Genomic DNA, 24,954 nt, shown 5'->3' on the forward strand with positions numbered 1-24,954 from the left:
CGGTCGACACCACTGGAAGAACGTATGCCACACGCGATGGTATATCCTCGCGGAAGACGGTTTCCGAGCTCGTAACATGGTACGCACCACAGAGCTGGAAAACCCCCAGGACCTCAGCATGGCCGTCTCAACAGCCACGCCGCCAAAGACAGCCGAGTCAGGTCCGGGTGAAGACAAGGACCCTGAGACAGAAGGTCCGGTCGTAGCGGCAACCGCAGAGGACTGTCCACGGACAGACCCTGAAGGTCTGAGAACCAGTGCCGTCTGGGCCACGCGGGAGCTATCAACAGGAGCGTCCCTCCTTCCTGTTTGAATTTCCGGATTACCCGTGGAAGAAGGGAGACCGGAGGGAACAGGTATGCGAACCTGAACGTCCACCGGACGGACAGAGCATCCACCAGAGACGCCCCTTCGTCTCTTGTGCGAGACCCGTACACCGGCAACTTGTTGTTGTGCCGGGACGCCATGAGGTCGATTTCTGGAAGACCCCACCTGTCCACCAGTAGTTGAAAAACGTCCGGGTGCAGGGACCATTCCCCTGGATGAACGTCCTGGCGACTTAGAAAGTCCGCCTCCCAATTTAGCACTCCCGGGATGAAGACCGCTGATATGGCCGGAAGATTGCGCTCCGCCCAAACCAGGATCCGAGAGACCTCTACGAGAGCCGCCCGACTGCGAGTTCCTCCTTGCCTGTTTATGTAGGCCACGGTGGTAGCATTGTCCGACTGGACCTGCACCGGGTGACCCTGGAGAAACCGCTGTGCCTGCAGGAGAGCATTGAAGACCGCACGGAGTTCCAAGATATTTATTGGAAGCTCCGCTTCTGTCGGTGTCCACCTGCCCTGGAACAAGTGTGGACCCGAAACTGCTCCCCAGCCCCGAAGACTGGCGTCCGTTGTCAACAGGACCCAATTTGGAACCCAGAACGGACGTCCCTTGTTGAGGTGGGTCGTCTTTAACCACCACGCAAGGGACAGGCGAACCTCCTGGGTGAGCACAATCGTCTGGAACTTCAGAGACTGAGGCAGCCCGTTCCACTTGGACAGGATCAGGTGCTGCAGAGGTCTGGAGTGAAACTGGGCGTATTCCACCATGTCGAACACCGACACCATGGAGCCCAGTAACCTCATCGCCGAGTGTAAGGACACCCGGCGGCTGTGCAGACAACTGCGCACCCTTGACTGTAAAGCAGAGATCTTGTCCTCCGTCACGAAGATCCTTTGCTGTCCCGAGTCCAATAAGGCTCCAAGATGCAGAATCCTCCGAGACGGGATTAGAGTGGACTTCTGCCAGTTGATTAGCCAGCCGTGCCGTTGCAGCAGTGCAATGGTCAGGTCCAAGTGGTGTAACAGGAGCTCTGGAGATCCTGCCACCAATAACAGGTCGTCCAAGTACGGCAACATGCGGACTCCTTGCAGCCGCAGAGAAGCCGCCATGACCGCCATAGCGTCCTGTATGTCCAATGACACCATGTAGTCCCCAGGTTCCAGCGCCAGAATGATGGACCGTAGGGTCTCCATCCGAAACTTCGGGACCCGCAAAGACTTGTTGAGTGCTTTGAGGTTGAGAATCGGACGATATGACCCATTGGGTTTCTGTACCAAAAATAGATTTGAATAGAAACCCTGGCCCCTCTGGGAGAATGGAACAGGCACTATAACTCCAGCCTGGAGCATAGTGTGCAATACCTTCCGCAGCTCCGTAGCCTTGTTCCGGTCTGATGGTAGACCCGTGGTGAAGAATCGAGCCGGGGGTCTGTGCCGGAAGGAGAGGGCGTACCCGTGAGAGACCACCTCCAGAACCCAAGTGTCTGTCGTAGTGAACGACCAACACCGGGAGAACTGCAGCAGGCGGCCTCCCACCCTGGGATCCCCCAAGGGGAGACCCGGACCGTCAGGCCGCAGGCTTGTCATCTGGCTTGGGGGCCGGACGTCTGGTACTCCATGCCTGTTTCCGGGGCTTGACCGATTTCTTAGGGCCAGCCTGTCGAGGAAACGACTGTGGTTTGGGCCTGCCCTGGGCCCTAGATGACCGAAAGGACGATGGTCCAGAACCAGAAGGAGCAGCGGCCGACGGGAGACAAGCAGATTTGGCTGCCGCCAGCGTGGCCACAATCTTATCCAGATCCGGACCGAAGAGAACTTCTCCGGTAAACGGCAACGCTTCCAGACCTTTCTTGGATCTGCGTCCGCCTTCCAGGATCGCAGCCACAAGGGGCGACGAGCAGCTACCGCTGCTGAAGAAATTCTAGACACCAGAGTACTAATGTCTAGAGCCGCCTCGTTGATGTAGGTGGCCGAATCACGGAGATTGCCAATCAACTCCGCCTGTTCGGCCGGACAGTCGGATTCAAAAGCCTCTAATGAATCCGCCCAGCGCTCCATCGCTCTGGCAACCCAGCAAATGGCCATAGCCGGCCGTGCTGTCCCCCCTGCAAGGGAATAAGCAGACTTCAGGCAGATTTCTACCTTGCGGTCCGTAGCATCCTTAAGGGAGGACATGGATGGCATCGGCAATGTGGCACTACGGACAAGACGGGTCACGTGAGAATCCACCTGTGGAGGGGATTCACACTTAGCAAAATAATTATCCGCGAACGGATAAGCCACCGCCAGGCGTCTCTGCGGCTGGTATCTTTTGCCAGGTTGTTTCCACGCCTCCTCTAAATGGTCCACCAACTGACCCGAAAGAGGAAAGACTGTGGCATCGCCCTTCACATCTTTGAAAAAGGCATACTTAGATTTAGCCGCTGGGGGAACTTCGTCCTCAATCACCAAGGCTGTGCGGACCGCCCGAATAAGTCCAGGAATATATACTTTGGACTTAGCATCAGCGTCCTTAGTATGGAAAGGTTCCTGATCGTAAGGATCCAGAATCTCCCCATCATCAGACGTCCCTTCGTCATCCTCATAAGGAGCGGACAGAGACGCCACCGGCCTTTTATGAGGCCGCATCACAGACTCCCCTTGCAACACATCCGACAAGTGCTGTACAGAACTCGTCAGGGAGTTAACCCACGCTGGCTCCTGAGAACCCGGGAGCGGGGAAATAGGGAGACTGTGGGGTACCACCAATTGTCGTGGGAACCCCTGCATGGGTGACGACACCACAGACTGCTGGGACAAACCCATCGGAGTAAACGCGGGCTGCGGAGCTAACTGGCCCACTAAAGCTGTTAACGCCTGAGCGAAACAAGCCCAGGGCGGCTCCTGTACCAGTGCTGTAACCGTAATAGGCCGCGCCATGGACAAACACTGCCGGCAAAGGCCCTCCGCGCTACCCTCCCCCTCCGCTAACGGTACTTTGCACGTGGTACACTGTAGCCGGAGGGGAAAATCACTTTCAGACATTATGGCACCACGTATGTGACCTCTCTCACCAATTAAGTATTAAATAGGCGAGAGACCACCCTGCAGCACCGCACCGCAAGGGCTTTAGCAGAAAGAACAGGGACAGTAATAAAGCTGACAGTTTAGAGAAGAAAAGTTACAGGCAGCGCTAGCACAGTCACATACAATGCAGAGAAATAACAATTCCTGCACTAACAGCGCTGATCACTCAACTACACAGACACAGGGCCTGGTAGGACACAGCGCTGCATACACAGACCTGAGCCACAGCGGAGGAGAGGTATGCGGGGGGACCCAGACCACGATGCTTCCTTCCAGACTTCCAGCAGCGTTCACCATGCGTTGCAGAGAAGATGGCCGCCGAGGAGCAGAGAGAAGCTGGCCTGGGGGAGGAGCGCTGACACAGGACCAGTCAGCACAGTGCAGAGAGGGCTGTGTGCAGCGGGGGAGGCGCCGGCTGTGAGACAGGGAAGGCGCGCTCCCCTGGCATGCATTTAACCCCTGGGACGCCGCAGCGCTACCGCTCTGCTGCGGTCCGCTGTCCCAGGGGGTAGTGGAAGCGCAGGTTGGTCGCCTGGCTCCACGCTGCAGCCAGTCCCCAGGGAGCCCCCTGCCTGGGGACTTAGGACCATGTGATCAGCGGGGACCCACCGCGGGACCCCGCTGCTTACCTCTGTCCCCCTTGAATCCGGCCATGGTCCGGAGCATCTGGGGTCACCGCTAGCTGTGACCCCAGACGCCCACCAGCATCCCCGGATCAGTACCGGCGGGGTGTAGGGAAGACAGCATGGACGTCAGGACTGACTGTCCATGCTGTTCATCCAGATGTGCAGCCACAGCTGCATGAAGAAAAAGCTTCAGGGGCTCTTCTAGCCCCCACTCCAACAGGTGCACCCGACTCCGGCCGGGCACCAAACTAAACTGAGGTGCCTTGGCCCGGGGGCGGGGTATAGGAGGGGGACCTAGTGCATCCTGGGAGGCTGAAAGCTTAACTCTTTGGTGCCCTGCGACTGACGTCACACCTATACCCCAAGGTATCCTGTGGATACCCTATGGACCCTGAAGTAGAAAGGCAGAATTTTGACACTGCATTATTAGATAGATAGATAGATAGATAGATAGATAGATAGATAGAATATTCCTCTAGCAATGCATAGCAGCACTGCAAATACAAGGAAAAAAAAAGGCGGTGCTCCCAATTTCCAAATAGTAAAAAAGTGTTTAAATTCACATCATAGGTACAGACGAAATCAATGTTTCAAGGCCCACAGGCCTTTTCATCAGGACTGTATATAAACAAAACGTTCACATCGCAATGCAGGGTCACACCCGGGATTTTGCACACAGGTCCAATCCGGCTGAACCCCCTTTCAGACTTGCGGCCCGACCCGGCTTACTGTCAGGTCAATGAAGTCACCGCTTGGAGATGAGATAATCTCCAAGCGTTGGCTCTTCCGATGCTGTGAACGGTACCTTGATCGTGTCGAACATGGTTACCCATTCACACTGCATCACGAGCCGGGTTGAAACCATGCTTGTTACCAGGGTTGAACTGGGTTATTTCAACCTGGCCCTTTCACACTGCACAGTAACCCAGGTTGCTGCGTGGTTACGTGCAGTAACCCGGGTTATTGCTGGCAGTGTGAAAGAGGTATAATTTAGGATGACCAGGGTTACCCATTCACACTGCATCACTAGCCGCGTTGAATATCGGGAATCTGCGCGTGCGCAGGACCCATTCTGCGAGTGTGCAGAATGGGTCCTGTGTAGACGCACACAAACCCTTGAATGCCTTTGCCTGATTGACAGGCAGAGGCATTTAAGGGGCAGTGCGGGGGCATCCACCGGTCCCTGAAAAGGGGGCGTGTAAGCCCCATTTTCCAGGAGTGGCTAGCACAGGATCTGTGTTGATCAACACAGTGTCCTGGGCTCGCAAGCCGGCCAGTCTGAGTAAGCTGAGGCTGGCCGAAGGTCCGACGCCATCCACCATCGCCTACCGATGGTCGCGATGGTGATCCCAGCCTGCGACCTCTGTCGCAGTGCTGAAATCGCAAATGCAGCAGAGAGTGTCATACACCTGCTGCATTTGCATTATTGCAAGGATCAAAATTGCAAAGCTGCCTGTGTGCATATATCATATACTGTATCTATAGCCTGTGTGCAGCTTTGTAATTGCGATCCTTGCTGAATTATACAGGTCATGGGCATAGGTGTAAAAAATTGCGGAGAGGTAGTCCGGGTCCCTCAAATCCACAGGTCCATTGATTCTCCACAATCCTGGTGCTGCAGTGGTTCTAACTCCCTCCTTCCAACGCGTTTCGGTACTCCGTGTACCTTTATCAAGGCCTGGAGGTGTAGATGATTGGGCTCTCTTAAATACCCCTTTTGATTATGACTCCGCAATTTTTTACACCTATGCCCATGACCTGCATAATTCTGGTAAAGCAGCCACCTTATATTATAAACACCGGGATTGGATTTATATGTATTATATATGTCATGCATCTGTGATTTCTTGGTGACATAGTTATTTACATCAGAGTTACCAAGCTGAAGTTTTTATGTGTCATATGTATTGTGTTTTATACTTATATGTTCCATGTCAGGTGTACACCCTATGATTGTTTTCAATGTACCAGACATAGTTACATAAGTAATTCTACCATCTTTATCATCATCTATCATTAACTTTTTTGGTTAAAGAGGTAGCGCTTGTGTCAGTTTTTCAATCAATTTTTTAGTTCAAAGTTTATTAGTCCTTGGGGGGACTGAGAGCTGACTGTTAGCTGCTCACTTTCAGGTGTAGCGCTGTATAAGAATTCCCGTTTTTCTTGCTACTGTATCGACTAAAATCTGTCTGCAGACCACGCCACCTCTATATTCACATACAGCAAGTCTGCCCTCTGTTCACCTGTCTGATCGGAATGCCAGAAAGACACCATCCTATACATGAGCCCTAAACTGTGCTGCAGATCTGTCTGTGTGGCCACGTTACGCTTGAAATATTCGCTTAATCTTAGCAAATTTCTAAAATGGCACCACAATATATCGTACTTAAAGAATCAAAAACGAAAATTAGATTGTGCTGTTCCCTGTGGACATCTGTGTTGTGAGATCGTTAGTAAACTTAGGGCCTGATGCAGCTCGGATCGCAGCTGTGTAATCGCACGCAATGAAGCTGCGAAAATATGCTAATGTCTGCCACAGCTCAGCCAGCATAGAGACGCCTACAACTGCCTTCTCGCATCCGTAATACCTCACAAAGCTGCGTACACATCGGAGAACATTGGCCCCAATCGCACAATTACAGCAGGTCTGACCTGTCTCAGAATTTGCAAGTCTCGTCGCATGCAGTGAGTACTAAAGCTGCGTAGGCAATCGCAGTGGCTAATTTATGCACGCACATGCAACGGCCTTCCAACAGACAGACACGCCTGCGTTTCTCCAACTCTCCCCCGTCACCACCCCCAAACGCTCACGGCCTGTCTCTCTCTATGCGATGGATTCCACAGTGTGTCCGTAATCGCAGTGCGATCCGCGCGCATACACATGCGCAGTACGCAACAACGGCCGATCTGCGTACACTGTTGCAATTGCGATCCATGCTGAATCAGGCCCTGTGTGCACCTATACAATCTGATCATTAGGTCCTACAGAGGAATGTAGGCAGTTGTGCTATTTGGCCCTGTACATTGTAGAACAAGTTGCTCACATGCTTAACAAATTTATTACATAGGGAGTAGGATGTACTAAGCCTTGGAGAGATAAATGTACCAACCAATCAGCTACTAACTGTCATTTTACAAACACAGCCTGTAGAGCAGGGGTGGGGAACTTGTTTTCTGCGGAGGGACATTTTGATATATAATGGCGGGGCTAGGGACACAATCGCCGGTGATTACAGCAATGCCCGAAGGATCCTGAGGATGCTCTTGGGAGCCTGTAAGGGCAGCGGTGTGACTGTCTGAAGCTCCAGGCTGCACTGCTGCATAGATTCTGGCTGCAGTGTGCCATTCTAGGCACCCTGCTAGCCAGATGAAGCTAGCAGAAAAAAGCTCAGAGGGCCAGACCAAATGATTCCGTGGGCCTTATACGGCCCCCGGGCCTGAGGTTCCCCATCTCACCTGTAGAGTGACAGTCAGGAGCTGATAGGTTGGTACTTTGGGGGTGATTCAGTAGTGGACGGAATTGCAAAGCTGCACATGAGCAGCTTTGCAATTACGTCCTTGCTATTAAGTTAATGCAGCAGGAGGCCATGCCTTCTACATGAATTAATGATCCGAGCTGCGTCCACGGACGTGGCATCAGATCATCTATGTGATCCTTGGCTGGCTAAATGACCATGTGGTCAAGTAGGCCAGCCATCGCAGATGTCCAAAATAGGCCAGGAAATCTCTGTCTACCGACGGAAATCCTGGCCTCTTCCCATCGGGAATCTACGTTCAGCAGCGTACGGCTAAATGAGGCACTTTATCTCCATCCACTTGATCTCTCCCCAAGGTTTGATACATCTAGCTTGTTTTCCTAAAATTGCAACATAATGTTATCACATGACTTTACATTTGTATCACTGTGCCATGGAACATACTCTTGCTATTAAGTGTTGCACACTGCTGAGACCGCTTTAGCGTCTTTTGCTGTAGTCGCGTCTGTAACTTTATGCTAATGCTAGTATCAGCCCCTCCCTGGTGTACAAGTGTGTGTAAAGCCAGAGACACCCACTTTCTGCATCTTTAGATACAACAATTCTGCTTGGTGCGACTTTAGATGATACTATCAAACGCATCATCGGAACTTGCACCAGCCCCATGTTAGGTGCATATTCTCCGTCAGAGTATGGCCTCTAATGCAAGCGATTAAGCAACTAAGGGCCTGATTCATCACGGATCGCAGCTGCGATTACGCCCGCAGTTCTGCTGCGAAAATATGCTAAATGTTTGTAACTGCTCACCCGGCATAGAGATGCCCACTATCGCTTTCTCACAATCGTAAGACCTCGCAATCCTGCGTATACATCGGTAACATCGGCCCCTCATGCAGAATTACAGAATGCCTGACCTGTCTCAGAAATTGCAACACTTGTCGCACGCAGTGAGTACTCAAGCTGCGAATGCCGTCGCAGTAGCTAATTTATGCACGACCAGTAAACGGAGTACAAACGGAAAGAAACGCCTGTGTTTCCCCAACCACTCCCCCGTCACCACCCCCAAACGCTGACGTCCCATCACTCACTCTAGGATGGCTTTGTATCTGCGTACGTGATCGAAATACTGGCCTGCGCACTGCGGAGCATATGCATGCGCAGTACCCACCATCGGCCGATCTGCGTACTCTATTGCAATTAGTAATGAATCAGGCCCTAAGTTCGCAACCAGTTTTGTGACACTCCCAAAACACACCCAGAAGATGGTTAATTTAAGCAGCCGCTATAATTAATGGGCACCTGACGGAGAAATTCAATTGTTTCAGGCACCCATTATCTTGCTTGTCGTGCCCAAAAGTACCAAGTTTAGCCACGTATAGCGACTAGACCAGTCTAAAGTCCTGACCGTGATGCGAAAAGTACCATTTCGGCGCCCATACGGGACACATTTCTGCTTGGGAGGATGCGTCTGCAGTAATTGTGCCTAAATGGCAGAACAATGGAACTGCTGCCAGCGGGAGCCCAAACGCCAACTGAATCACCCCCGCATCTCAATAGCCACCTTTCAGTAAATGCCCAGGAACACCCAATACATTTCTGAGACCATGCGTTTCAATCACTACTGCGCCTCGGTGCGCAAACACCGCGGGACACATGCGCTGTGTGACTTTTAAGCGACTTGGACGCATTCGCACTTGGAAAACTTTCACCATCTGCATGAATATCGGCATTGTGTGCGTCTCAGAATCAGCCCCAGGATGTGAAAGAGACGCGGTGTGCGCGAACGTGCCACCTTTCCTTTCCTGCATTGGATGGTTTAGATCAGGACTGTCCAGCTGGTGGCTCGCCCTCTTAACCATTTTGTTTCTGGCCCCAACATTCTCTGGAAACGTTCCTAGACTAATTCATGACAAAATTGTTTTAAATAGTGCTAAGCCCTGGTTAATGCAGTTATAAAATATACGCCCATGAGCCATAACATGAAACAAACTGGTACGTGTCAAATTAACATCCACATGAATGCCAGGACACAGTTTCCCAGCAGAACATTGCTCAGAGCATCACACTACCTCCGTCAGCTTGCCTTCTTCCCACAGTGCATCTTGGTGCCATCTCCTGCTCTTCCAAACGATGCACATGATGCAATAAAGGCACTAGGTTGAAGAACAGTGGGTTTTGTAAGGAATTCGGCGTTATTGCTTCCGGCTTCACCTCGATAAGAGAATACACAGGAAGAGCTATAGCAGCACGATAAGTGCAGCTATAGTACATCTGCCCCTTGGTGCTCCGTACCTAAAATACACTATGCAGACAAAAGTGATTGGACACTGACAGCAAATAGATCAATGAAATTTTATTGACGTCAGTACTTTGAGGTAATCACTGCACGTGGGGGACCTACAGACACCCTTCTTGGCAAACTGTCCACAAGTTCCTGGATAACAGCAGGCGGTATGTTTTGCCATTCCGCCTTACGTACAGAGACCAACTGTGACACTGAAGAAGGTCGAGTCGGCCTAGAACACACCTGTCGCTCCAATTCATCCCAGAGGTTCTCAATGGGGTTAAGATCTAGACTCTGAGCTGACCAGTCCTTCCGGGTTACCGAATCTTCTGTATACCAGTCCAGAGTTTTTCTTGAAACATGACAGGTGGCATTATCATCCTGATAAAAACATTAATAGTTTCCATAGAACTGCCATAATGTAGGGAGCACAGGGTCATCGAGAATATCACTATTTTTCTCGTTTAATACCTTCACGAACACGTGTCTGCCGCAGGAGCACACCATTCCGCTTGCGCGGGGGTGTCCAATAACTTTTGTCTACATAGTGTAGAACACGTTGAAAGATGACGCTCACACTTCCCCATGCATTTCACTCCATGTTTAAAAAGGTGCTGCTTATTTTCGGACAACCCTTGCTTGTGAAGTACGCCCCCTCCAGGTACGCTTTTGGTAAGTCACAAGACCTGGAGGACCAAACGACTCCAAACTGATCGCACAGTAAATATAGAGCCTGAATGAATGGTTGTGGCCTCTGTATGATCAGGAGCTATACACATTATAGCAAGCCTGGACACAATGTTGGGAGCCAGATCCGCGTTCCCCGCCACCACCAATAATAAAACAAACATACAAAAGCTATACGGGTATGAAGTGACTAGCACAAGTAGCTTATTGCACTAGTCACTTCACGAGGATAATATAAGGCAGATGATGCATCCAATGGATAGTTAGGATAACACACACAAAAATCTCCAGTAATGGAGGGAAGTGATGCGGCTTTCAGCTCTCTATACAGATGCTAGTTACTATTAGTAGTAATTAATGGTGTGTTTCCAAGTACCTTCTGCCTTAGCCAAATTAACTGAAGCCATCCATTGAAATATATTGCAATTTAAAGCAAAATGACCCTTGGTTGACTCAACTGTAAAGTCAAACAGTGATGCTCAAAATTGGCTCCTGCTAGTAATATAATCAGTTTAAATGTCAATGAAATGCTGCCCAGGACCTTTACTGGGCATGTGCAGATCTTGTAATGCGAGATCGCTTGCAGTTTCCCCTAAGCCGCAGCATTATTGAGATGCGGCTGTTTGGGGGCTGCGACGGGGACCATTTCTCATAGTGGAGGCATGTCGCTTCCATTTTGTGGGAGTGGTGAGGCTAGTGTCTGCGCCTTCTGGTGCAGATTTACTGGCCTTGGCTATAGAGATGAATCGGCCATTAGGAGTATCCTTAGACTTACTTAGATGGACGATGCCATGACGGATGGCTGAATTGGTGATCAGATGCTGCATCCTCAGAAGCCTCCTGTGGCATTACCATATTTTGCATCACTGCTGCGTCTGATGCAAATGGCGTCCATCTCTGAATCAGGCTCTTAGCTCGTGCACGTAATGTGAAAGCAATTATGGCTCCGTGTATAAAGCTACTGCCTCTAGTCAGCGCTGCTTAAATACAGCCTCCATTATCCGACCTATGCACTTCCCAGTCTCTCTTTTCTTCATCTTCTATTTGTAATCTGTCATAATCCACACTTGTATAAACCGTTTCCGTTAGTTGAGAGTCCTTTCATGTGAAAGTGCTGTGATCTTCATGGCGTTACATTTTATAAACCTCACAACTTTGCCTTTTAAATCCAATTGCTCAACAAACCATACACAACCATAAACTGGAATTTATTGAAGGAAAAAAAATAAAATAATAGTGAAGATCTGTAGCACATGACATACTTGTTATAGCAAATGACACTTGCCAGCATGAAACGTAACAGTCACAATGAAGAATATTCTGTTTGCAAAATAAAAAAAAAAATCTATTTAAAAATGTCCACTGTTCACCAGTTGTGTTACAAATAAAGTTATAAACTACACCAATCATGCAAACTAACTGACGATACAGAGTAATAAGATATAGATTGATTATAGCCAGCAAGCATTTACTTAAATCCTACATATTATTAACTTCTGACAAATTCCCAGCAATGCTTTTCCTGGTTTAATTTGGTTATGAGGAGCACTGGGTATTTGTTAGTACACAGTGCTGTCGCACATCTTAGGGAAGTACAATGCCGAACGTAGTACAGTACATATTTAAAATGAATTAATCTATTTTTTTATGCAAAGCCAGGGTTGCTAGGCAACATAATTTCAACACAATGGCCTACTCTATCCCGATCTTACAGCAAAAACAGAACAATTATATGTGACTGTTGCGTGACGTGTGATAACATGACATGCTTTTTAAGCTTACACGTTATCCGCTGCTCAAGTATTGCACTTGAGTACCTGTAAAACACTGAGCAATAAAATAAATAGTAGCTGAACATTCAGAAATTAGAACATGAACAGAATGTGCTGGGTATGTCTGGAAAGCCAGAAAAAGAAATAAAAATCAGGGACAGACACAGACCCTTGTTAATACGGGTGTGAAACCAAGTACCACAAAGATTGCTAAATAGATCATTTAAATAAATGCTCTGTTGCATGGGTTTACAGGAAAGCTCTTATATGTACCGTATGTATGCATTATATATATAATATATATATATATATATATATATATATATATACACACACACACACACACACATTTGGGTTAATGTAGAGCTGTACAGAAGTGTCTTTTTTGTTTGCATAAAATGTGCATTTATGTACTGCACCTGTGCATACACATGATTTTGCTACCATCAGTATGAAGATTAAGTTACATTCTCCGCTCATGACTACATACACTTAGAGGGATGGAACGGGAAAGGAGGCAGAGTACAGTAAAGGCTCATCCAGGCCACCACAAGGCTACATATGCGTCTGCCAGGAGGTGTATCACTTCCAGGTGTTTGAACCCTAGTGCAAAATGGTAGTTGGCAGATGCTTTAGATTGGCTGAGTGCGTCTTGATTCCTCTGCAGGGATGCTGGGGGTTTGGTACTACTTACCTGGGCCAGCTGGAGGGGCTCAGGTCAGGGCTCATCGGGTAGTGAGAGATAGGAGACTGCTGTTGGGACCAAGAAGGCTACAATCTCTCTCTACCTGCAAGTGTTACAGAGGGTGGGCAATCGCACTGATCCCCTCGCCCCCTCTGGATATGCCCCATATTGTACATTTTAAGAACAAAACTGGGAGGGGCTTGGATATGCCTCCTCAATTTGGCCATGTCCAGTACCAGGGCCTGTCAATGCCCTCGACGGCCCTGTTTCTCCCACTGATATGGTTATACGAGTATGGCTGCTGCAATCTATTCACATAATATATCTGATATTTCTGATTGCCCACAACACATAAGCAGATGCCACTTCATTTCTTTCTATAAAGAGGGAAAACAATGGATGTTTGCATTTAATTAAACGTCATTATTTTGTTTATAATAACATATTATATGGCAAATGCGACTTTGGTATTTATTTATACCCTGGCCAGACTGTCTTATGTATACGTCAATAAATTACTACATTGTGCACAAATTGGGTACTGTAACTTTAGCATTCACTAGTAACATTGTCAGGCCTCATCCCCTGGTGCAAAAAACACACACACACACACACACACACACACACACACACACACACACACACACACACACACACACACACACACACACACACACACACACACATCAAACAGGAGCCAGACCCATACTTACCTACTCTCCCGGGAGTTATGGGAGGCTTACGATTTTTCAGGCAACCCTCTGCACCCCCGAAAGAGTAGGCAAATCTCCCGCATCCCGCCCATGTCCTAGTGAAGTAGGCAGGATGGGGAGATTTTCCAAGAAATTTGCGAGTTCATAAGGAGGGGGCAGGGCTAAATAATGCAAATCGCTTCATTTAGCCCCGCCCTACCTCACGGACCTGCAGGGTTTTCCTGTAAAGAGCGGGGCCTAATGACGGCTATAGACAGGATGACAGCAGCAGGTCCTCTATAGCTGCTTCCTGAAAAGTCGGTAAGTATGACCAGATCTTATCATCTTTACATGCATCCATTGTTTGTCAGATAAGCTACGAATTGACATCTCTTAAAAGATACACAGATAAACCACATATTTATTCATTTTTGGCACAAGGCCATCCACATACTTAATAGCACACTTTGGTGGTTTTTTTAGAAGGTATTGCACACAAGGCGCTTCTCATCTCTCCTCACAGATTTACACGCACTTCTGACAAGTGATACATTTTAGGACTTCAGCGGCCTAGTCTAAAGAAGACTTTATTGCTTTTGGTTTGACATATGTATTCTGGGTGTAATTACACAGTTTATAATTTTTGCATATTTAGTGGCAACATCTTAATTTTTTACCATAAACACTGGAAAAGTTGTCAAGGGGAGATACACTGTATATGCCCCATGTTCCTAGCTTCTGTCTGGTAGACAGTCAGCTAATTAGCAACCTTGATTGTCAGATCACCTGTGAGAGACTGATAAAAGGTGTATAAGTTTCTCTAGTCTGTCTCACTGCCTGGGGAGCAGGTTGAGGCCTGCAGACAAAGAGAGAGATCATTGCTTGTGAATGTAACTTGTAAACTAGGGGGTATGTTTACTAAAGTGATGATTTTTAGAAGTTGAGATGTTGCCCATAGCGACCAATCAGATTCTAGCTATTATCTTCTAGAAGGTGCTAGATAAATGATAAATAGAATCTGATTAGTTGCTATGGGCAACATCTCCACTCCTAAAAACCCGCACTTTAGTAAATATACCCCTAGGTCCTTCCACCCGGAGAGAGGGAATTTTATGCTAGTTAGAAGTTTGAGATACCCTATGGGGGCTCAAAAAAGACAAACTGAAACAATTAAAGTGCTTAAATTCAATGGGTTTAGATATAGGTGAAATAAATAGGATTTACAATGTGGGGAATGAAATGTGTATATGATGTTTGTGTAGATTAATATGGACACTCCCGGACCTGGAGTGCTGTAGGATACAAAGAATACATAGACATTTGCAACATGCCTACTGCAAACGTCTATGTATTCTTTGTATCCTATTTATTTCACCGATATCTATACCCATTGAATTTAAGCACTTTAATTTTTTCAGTTTAATGCCCGTATTCAATTAGTTTCGCACCCACGATACTTTTTCGCATGCCGGACTTTTCGCCTAACCCACGCGCGCCCCCGCTATTCGCCGTATTCAATTCCAAAAGACGCGAATATGGGGACACGCGAATTCAGAACAGGCGAAAAGTGGTGTCAGAATCGAGGAAATCAGCCTGAAACCCCCCCCCCCCCCAAAAAAAAAGATGCTGAACTTCGGGGCTCAATGTAGTACTGGCCGATTAGCCCTAATAAAACTATTTGGGGTACATAAGTGCGCACAATTGCCACTAATTTGCGTACTTGCACAAGTGGTGAAGAATGCTGTCTTTTTAGGTGCAAATAAGTAGTCCTGTTAAATTTGGGGTACCTGAAAATGGGTGCTAGCATGTTTAAATGTCTGTAAAGTGAACTTTTAAATAAAGTGAGATTGCACCCCAAAAAAATGCACCTGCAATCCCCAAAACACTTGGCCCCATCTTAGTGCACCCCCAGTACCTTATTTCGCTAGTTTGCGAAAATGTCACCCCACTTTGCACTTTTTCGCCCCCAAATTCAAACTACTTTTTTGGGGTATTCTTTGGTTTTTTTAAGGTTTTTTTTTTTACGCAGTTGTCCTTTGGGGGCTGTCCCAAGGGTGCAGAGTGGTTCCCCGACCTTTGCACCCCCAAACAAAAATTTTGCACTTCTTTTCTCCACCTATTCAGAGGCAAATCTTTTTCGCCTATTACATTGCACTGCGTTTTCGCGACAGGCGAAAAGTCGATATTCGGCGATACTTTTTTGCGGATCTTGGCATTTCGCATCTAACTGAATATGGGCCTAAGTCTTTTTTGAGCCCCCACAGGGTATCTCAAACATTGAAAACTGCTCACACTTAAGGCCCTATTTACTACAATCCACATTTAAAATGCAGATTGTAGTGTGATCTTTTCGCTTAAATTCGCATTGCGAATTTAGATAATATTAAAGGGATTTATTAAAAATCCCTTACATGGACAGAGCTTGCGATAAAGCTTTGTCCCTGCGAATTTGGAAAAAATACAGTGAGAAGGTGCCGCGCATGCGCAGAACAACTCATCTAACACCCCCTCGCCACCCTTACTTTCATTTACTTCCAGTGATAGCTGCTTCGGTGATGTCCTCTGGGGCTCATATCAGCTGGTCTCCCATCCTACACTGTGACCCTGGTCAGCTGTTCTACGCAGTTAGGTCGACAAAAGGATTTCCAGAAGGTGTGAGCAGAAATCTGACTAAAGTGCCAGCCGCGAGGCTGTTTGCTGGCTTAGCACACCCAGGTTAAGTCGCGAGAACTAGCATTCTCCGACTTAAGCTGTTATACTTGTACTAAACTGCAAAGTGAATTAAATAGCGTCGGAACCAACTTCCGTGCACTATTCACCTCGCTTTGAATTGAATCGGCCCCTATGTGTTTATGCGGATTGACACAAGATTACAAGTCTAAAACCAAACAATTGAGGAAAACGACATGGAGATACACACACATGGCGAGATAAAGCAAATATGGAACTTCAAAGCTGACCCGGAAACAAATGGTGGACCCTGGAAAGCATCAGAGGTCCTCTCACTTATTTTTGAAGGACTCTCCTTACACAAGACCCTCTTTCCTCCCCAGTAAGTAGACCCTGCGCTACAGTGCACAACGCCACAGCTGTTAAGCTGGATACACACTGACAGCTATATCTGTCCAATCTGTCTGGTGGAAAGGTAAATCTGGTCTGTCTTCCAGGGTTTTGGAGCAAATTTCTATTGGTATTTGCTCCCATACATTACCAGATTTTCCTTCCCACCAGTTAGTGTCAGAATAATATACATACAGGTATAGTACACATATCGATTGCATTCATTTCATTAACCACCCATACAGGAAGGACAGGACAAAGCTGATGCACACAAGCACATATCCAAATACCTATGCCAGTACAAGTTTTATAACTTTTCTAATTAGCAGGTTAAACAACTCCGCTGAGCAGCTACCACAAAGGATTTTTTGTTTTGTGTATTTTCTTGAAAAGCTGTGTGTGTGTGTGTGTGTGTGTGTGTGTGTGTGTGTGTGTGTGTCAACATGAAAACAATGACTGTGCAAACACAATTAAGATGTAAAACTACATAAAACCCACAAAAACAAATCTGTACACTAAAACACTGTTTTACTATTATTATTTACGAAACACAGATTTTTTGTTTTCTGCATACAATATAACACATGCAATGCAGTTAAGACTATTCCCATGCCTTTCTATGAGGTTTTGCAATATTCATGAAGTAGTAAATACATACCTATTGTGGCAAATACATTGCACTTTTAATATATTATCAGATATACTGTATTACTCAAATAAGCTAAATTATGGACATTCTAAGCCATATAATATTGAGATAATATACTGTACAAAAGTAAATATTGTCGGTATGTAATGTCTGTCAAGCACACAATGGGGGCGATTCAATTGTTTTTTGGGCACCGATAATTAATGGGCACCTGACGGAGCAATTCAATTGTTTTGGGTGGCCATTAATTAGCGCGCTTGTTGTGCTCAAAATCCACTGGGTTTAGCCACGTAAAGCGGCTAAATCCATCTAAAGTCCTAGTTAGGGAGCCCAAATTACGGACTTTTTACATATTTCTGCTCGCCACCTCGGGAGGCATCGAGCAGAAATGTCGCCGCCCGCTGCCTTGCCGCACAATCGGAGCAACAAAATAACAATGGAATTCTCCTGTTCTATCCTTTAGTTGATGGAAGATATATTTAATGTTTAAAAAAGCTTTAGGGGACAAACTTTTCTCTTGTTCCACTTTGTATTTGGGAAGGACAGTAAAGGAGGAATAGCGCAGCTGTGCCGGCCCCGTAGAAGAGAAATGGATGCCGTGTGCATGTGTGCGGCACCCATTCAGTGCAGGAACAGGGCGGGGGCAGCCCAGCTAATGGCGGAGTGCTGGGCTTGCGCCCAGCCTGATTGTAAACGGGAGGTGTGCCATTCGGGCACGCCCCCAAATAACGTCATTTAGGGGGTGCGGCCTATGGTAATTAGGCCACGTCCCCATTTCCGATCGCGATGGACGGAATTGCACAGACGCACACAAGCGGATGTGCCATTCAGTACATTTAAAATGCAAATACAGAAGGAGGTGTCAGACACCTCCTTGCTGCATCTGCGTGATCGCAGCCTGGGATCACCATCGGAACAATCGCTACCATCGGTCGTGATTGTTGTCCCTTCGGCCAGGCTGTGGGAGCTGAAGATTACCGCAGCCTGACCGAGTCTGGGCAGCTTGCAAGGCCAGGAAGTATGCCTGCAGCCTGTGACTCAGGCTGGGGCTGCAAGGGGCTGCGAGGCTCTGCGAGATGGGGGCTGCACATGCGCAGTCCTCCCACCATCGGAGATGTGCGCTAACCATCGGGTTAGCATGCATCTCTGAATCAGGTCCATCGTTACAAGGTTCCCACCTGTGTCTATGTAACATTGCACACTCTAGCAGTCAATCAGGTTATCTACATGGTTTTAAAGTGCATCGGGATTTCTTTTATACCTGTTTTAAAGGGGAATTCAATTATCCGCGATAAAACGTAAACTTTTTGTGCGCTAACTTATCAAACCTAACCGTTAATTACATTTTTTGCACAATTCAATTACAAAAGTTGTCTTCCAGCATTTGCGTAATAATTCTCGCAGGTTTTACACGCGATAAGTATAGGTGAAAATGGGGAAATCTGCCTGTACCCCCCAAAAAAGGCAAACCTATATAGCAGTGATTCCCAACCTCAGTCCTCAAGGCACACTAACAGTCCTTATATAGGATAAGAGTATACAAGTCTATTAGTGTCCATAAAAAAAGTATTTGTGGTTCATAAACTGTGTCAAATGGCTGTAATGAGCATTTTTCTAACACAGCAAAAAAATGGTAGAAAGCGAGCGTTTTTTTGCAAAGTAAATGTTCTATTGGGGGTGCATAAAAATGCTATAAGTATATATTTGTGTCATTTTAAGCCACTTTTAAAATCTGCAAAATACACCTAGAACACTCACCTGCAATTTTAAAAACACCTGTCCCACTCATATAGCACCCCCATATACCTGTATATCAATTAACTATATTCCTGCACTTCGCACATTTTAACCCCAAAAAATTACATATCATTATTGGCCAAATGAAGCTAATTAAAAAATTATTTTAGCCTAATTAGTCATTAAGGAAGGCGTCTTAGTGATCCCGACATATATACCTTAAAATAGGGATTTTCCCCAACTTTTCACATGCTCAGGCAATGGTGAAGAGATATTTGCGTTAAATCCAATGAAGAATTATCAAGCGTTAACTTGCGAGCTAAATGAATAGAGTGATAAAAAAAAAATATCACTTTTACGCACTTTAATTGAATTCCCCCCTTAATAGATTTGTTTTCTGGTACCATTACCAGTAATATGTAAAATGTAAGCACAGTAGTGTTAATAATTTCCTTTAATGTTCCAACTGAGGCTGATCAACGGTGGTCAGTGCTTATTATTATTAATTTTTTTTAAAGAAAAAAAAAAGCATAAAAATAAAGTAAAAAAAAGTATTTCTAACCAATAAAAACATATAGGTGGATAGGTGCATTTCATAAGCACATATAAATAATACAGGGGGTTTCACGCACTACTAACCAAAAAGTTTTTTTTCATAACTTTTAAAGTAATTGACGTAATTTTGTGAAATGTGACGCAGACATACCTTGGTGTATAAGAAACACAAGGAAGTCATTGCAAGTGTTCGCCATTAGCATTCGGGCCGGCTGTTCACGCACACAGGAAGTGAAGGCCAGCTGATCACCACCCTAGTCAGCAGCGCAGTCCAAAATTCAAATAGAGGAGACACACCAACTGCCAGTGAGGATGGCACCAGTGAGGGTGGCAGTTGGTGTGGTTCCCCTATCTGAATTTTGGACTGCACTGCAGCCCCACCCCTGGAGCCGCCATTGCTAGTCAGTAGGTATTCCTGCTTCTGACAGTGGTGTTGTGTACTGAGGCATCCACATTCATCGTGTCTGTATGAAACGTGCCGATAAGAACCTTTATTGACTCAGTTTTCCAGTCTGGACAATAAATATGCGTTGTTCAGTTGTGTACCGGATCACATCGGCAAGTAACACACAGACACATGGTGGGGATGTGTCAAATTTCACTAAATTACGTCAATTACTTTAAAAGAAGAAAAACTTTAGTGCCAATAGCAAGTGAAACACCTTGTAGAAATAAAAAAGAAATATAGGATGGTAACTAATACATACTTCCCCCTGATCCTACCTTTATATCTCCCAAATAAACCTATTAAGCCTATAATGTGGAGTGCCCACTAGCCGCTGTAACCTAAGGGCTACTTTCCACTGAAAATTACCGGTGGAGGGTTCCCCTCCCCTGCAATTGCCGCCACACATGCATAATCAACAGACCGCGCATGGGCAGTAGCGTGCCAGGGTCCCGATAAAAAAGTGTAATGATTGCATTAGCCCCTGTCCCTGGATGTGATTATTAATACATCCTGGCCAATGGCGTTTTCATAACGGGTGCAGGGTGTGCACCGCACCCATATATAGTTATACTTACCTCTCCGCAGTCCACAGCCCAATGGCTTCAATGAATGTCCCTTACCCACTGAAATGCAATTGAGCATGCGCGGACAGCGGAACCCGGGAAGTGCGGCGCTAACACTGCACACCGGAGTTCTAAGTCATTATAAAGCAGGGTGAGTAGATGGTGACAGGCATTTGGCCTTGAAAAAGTCCCTTTATGAGAAGAAACGCGTTGGGGGGCATTTACAGACCCTTTCCTTTTTTTACATGTAGCTGAGATAGCTGTATTTCAGGTACTGTAATACAAGGCTATTTTATTTTGACCAATAAATAGTCATGTGCATTGGAGCCTGAATATTATTTAAGTCACACTCTTAGATCCCCTCCCACTCACATGCACGCATCCATCAGGAGAACTCGCAGACAAGTGTGGACCAGCAGCAACAGTTTTGGATAAGTAACTCTTCTTACCTATAATCATACTGCAACATAGTGTCATGTCACTCTGATACTGCGCTCCTGTTCTCTGAGGTAATGTGAGCGGGGAGGAGAAGGAAATTCACAACCATCGTGAGGAAGAATCTCATACCCATTCAGAACACCCAGCCGAAAGGTTTTTTGCCTAATAATTCACATAATTTGTGGACTACAATACTGACATCCCCAGTCCATCATTGTCCTGTAATAGCTGCCTACAGCTATTGCCTAGGAGTTTGGGATTTAGACTTTTCCATAAGACTCATATTTACAACACCAACAAGTTCCAGCCTCAAGTTATTGCCCACCTGACACCCTTTATACATTATATATTGACTCTGTTTAAATTTGTAAACTATACTGACTCTATCAGTATACCACATCACTGGCCAGTATTACTGGAGTATTTCCATAGAATTTATTTCTTCTTTTCATCACAGGGCACTTCCCTCCTTTATAAATTTCATTAATACATCCTGGCCAATGGCATATTTATAATGGGTGCAGGTGTGCGGTGCACACGGGCACACCCTACACCCATATATAGTTATACTTACCTCTCAGCAGTCTCCAGGGTGCTGCTCTGCGTGCCAGGCTGGATGTCCCCAGGAGAAAGGCGTGGGTGCCATTTTCCCGGAGACACACGCATGCGCAGTACATTCTGGCACCTCAACTCTCTTAGAACGCCCCTGATGCAGGCAGTACAGAATTTCCTATTGCCGTGAATAGCAGCGATAAGAAATTCTAATCACCAGGCCGAAATCCCGATAATAAATGGGACCCTTAGTAAGAAAAAGACCTGTCCTTTTCATTAAGTGTATCATAGACACAACCCCTGCAAGGTGAGTGTGAAATAACCTATTATTATGCTTCACGGCACCAGAGATATTCTGTATTTCCAAATTTCTCATCTGGGTTTTTTTATGGGAGACCCCCATTTTCTTCAGGCTGCAGTTCAGGATACCGGTCCATAGTTTCTATGCATGCTGATGTGATAGCAAAACTATTTATAGTATACCTTGTGCCGCATGTGTGTATCCCACAGAAAACTATTAAGGCCTTATCTGATTGGTTGCAAATAAACCAGTGTGACACCTGAGCTTAGGTGGGCCTGTCCACTACGCAGAGAAGGAAAAATCTATTTTGTGAGCCATGTATACAAGTCCAGCATTATGGATATTAGCCAGGCATTAATGCTCTACCTCATAATGTCACTGGCTCATATCAAATGAATACAGTCTACATTCTCGTTCATGTCACAAACTGGATACCACCCCCGTATCAAGATCACATGACTTTCATTCAGACTTCTGTACTGAAACATGTAAAAGAATTACCCCTATTCTGCTTTCTCAAATAAAGTTACATTATTATTTCTAGTAAGCTAGAAAGCTGCATATTAATTCAGTCCTCTCAGTCGATTAAAAGGTCATTTCATATTTACTGAGAAAACCTTGAAAAGTAGCGCTCCGTAATCTTCATTATAGGGGTGACGTACTACAGATGGTGTACTCATACATCTGGCCTCCTTGCGCGTTAAACAGCCCTTCTAGTTGCGCCATGCCGTGGCGTGATTTAGTAGAGTAGAGCATCTTTTCGCACAACTTTTTACCTTCAGATGTGTCTTATTCGCACAGCGATGTGAACAGGACGCACAAGAAGCTTCTGCTGATTACAATGATATGCGGCATGCCTATATTCTGTGTGCTACTGTGAGTGTATACGCATGCGGAATGCTACGTTACAGTGTCACAGCCGCTGATACTGTAACATAGCACTTGGCATGCAGATACACCCGCACTCAGAACATAAGCATGCCGCATGTTATAATCAGCAGTAGCTGCTTGTGTCCTATTCGCATCGCTGTGTGAATAAGACACATCTGAAGGTAAAAAGTTGAGCGAAAAGACGCTATGCGCTAGCAAGTCACACAGAGCTCCCGCGTTTTGTGTAGCACAACTTGTAGCGCACAGAGGACCGGATTCAGAGCCGGACGCTCTGACAGAGCGCTTGCTCTGAATCAGGGCCGGCCTTCTTGATTTTTAGAGCGGCCTCCTGGCCGCTCGCATAGCTGTGGGTAACCACCCACAGCTATAGCGAGCTGCCAGGAAGATGGTAGCGATGGTCAAGACCATCACGACCTTCGGGCTTGCGACGAGACCCTTGTGGTAGGGTCTCGTTGCCGCAAGCCCCATAGAGCTTTCGGCTCTAACAGAGCCGAAAGCTCTCCCACTGACATCACTTGTGATGTCAGTGGGGCCGGCCCCAGACGGTAGGCGTTCCCATGGGAACGCCTCCGTCTGGGCAGCCACGCCCCCGGCCCGCCCACCAAAGGGGGCGTGCTGTCACTCAACATCGACAGCACGCCCCCTTTGGTACGAGACCCGAAGCAACGGAGTGCCCGTCGCTATCCGGGTCTCACGCATGCGCACGACGGAGCCGGATCCGTCGTGCACATGCGCACTGGCCTACCATCGACACGGTTGCGAGCGCACAGTGCTTGCGACCGGGTCTGAATCAGGCACAGAGGCAAGATATATGTGGGCACATCTGTATGTGCTGTGTTTTGGGAATGGGGCGAGGATGACATAAGATCCCAACAACTGAGAGCGCCCAATTTGGTGGTGAATTCAAAAAGGTGTACTTGTCCCAAATCCTTGTTTGCCCTTACCTTTTAATGATGCATTCCTATGACAAGTTTGAGTAGCTACTGATCCGCTAAGTTTCCAAAAACAGCACCAGTTCTCCAGTTCTTTATTCTGTCTGTCGTTTGACCCTGCAGAAAGGACAGTGTGATATACACATATTTTACTATCCAGTAGTAGAGATGACCCTGTATTTAAATAATAAAACACATCCACACAAACTGATTTACAGTACAGTATAATCTTAGTCAAGGTCATAGCCAACACTACTAAAATATTGCTGCACAGAAGTCACATTGTCCTCTTACAACATGAGTACAGATTTGTCTGAAAACTTTTCTACGAGTACTGAACACGTAGAATCAATTTTCTGATGTAGCCAGAAATAACTACACAGAGTACTTTTTTTTTTTTTTTTTTATTAGAGACATGCGCTAAAAGTGAATATATATTTATATATAATCCTTCAGAGGGACCCCTGACAAATACTGGTGCCTCAATTGTGCAATGAGCAACATTCCAGAAGGAATCACAATTCCCTGAAGTCTGTCGGAGAGGAATGTCTGCTCTGCAGGGAAAACAGCAATGTCATAATGGAGCTTCATTTTGGGAAAACAAATTATATTGGTGTCTCAGGGGAAGGGGGCTTACAAATGATGGGGTGAACTAGGGAATGCTGTAGTCCCAAGTATACTGTAGAGCTAATTTAGAGTTATAAACTCTGTAGAGTTATAGCTAATTTATCCCCGACATATAAAAATCACATTGGTCCTAAACAATACCTGTCTGTTTAGGCCTATTTTGGCGTGATAAGAAACAACATACATATGATACACTCAATCCAATCACTGTAATTGTAGTATATTATATCCCAACTGTATCGACAGGACAGTTACGATTTGGGGGCTCTGTTCCAACTTCCTGATCAGGCCGGAAGGTATATCAAGTCCACTATGCTCTTTATGGGTGTGCGCTCTTAGGGGATGGTTTCCAACCAGTGTGTTGGAAACGCTGGGCACACCTCTATGATAATATATATATATATATATATATATATATATATATATATATATATATATATATACACACACACACACACACATAAGTATATGCTGCATGTTTCTAATTACTGGAAATGTGTCATTGGTATTGGTTCCTATACCTTTATCAGAGCATTGTTTACTGTGTACACTGAATATTTTATATGCTGTTTAATAAAATTAATAAA

At 46.2% G+C, this 24,954-nt stretch overlaps 1 protein-coding gene across 1 annotated transcript in view; it reads right to left on the minus strand.

The window, feature by feature from the left end:
- The window catches only part of ATXN7 (ataxin 7), a 105,688-nt gene that overhangs the window by 80,403 nt on the left and 331 nt on the right, over positions 1-24,954 (minus strand). Inside the window, exon 2 of the mRNA XM_088473400.1 lies at positions 23,753-23,857. The gene's annotated coding sequence lies outside the window, so the exon portion shown is untranslated. The remainder of the gene's footprint in view (positions 1-23,752; positions 23,858-24,954) is intronic.

The sequence above is a fragment of the Taudactylus pleione genome, unplaced genomic scaffold (genome assembly GCF_031769625.1).
Source record: "Taudactylus pleione unplaced genomic scaffold, aTauple2 ptg000135l, whole genome shotgun sequence".
In the NCBI taxonomy this organism is placed as follows: domain Eukaryota; kingdom Metazoa; phylum Chordata; class Amphibia; order Anura; family Myobatrachidae; genus Taudactylus; species Taudactylus pleione.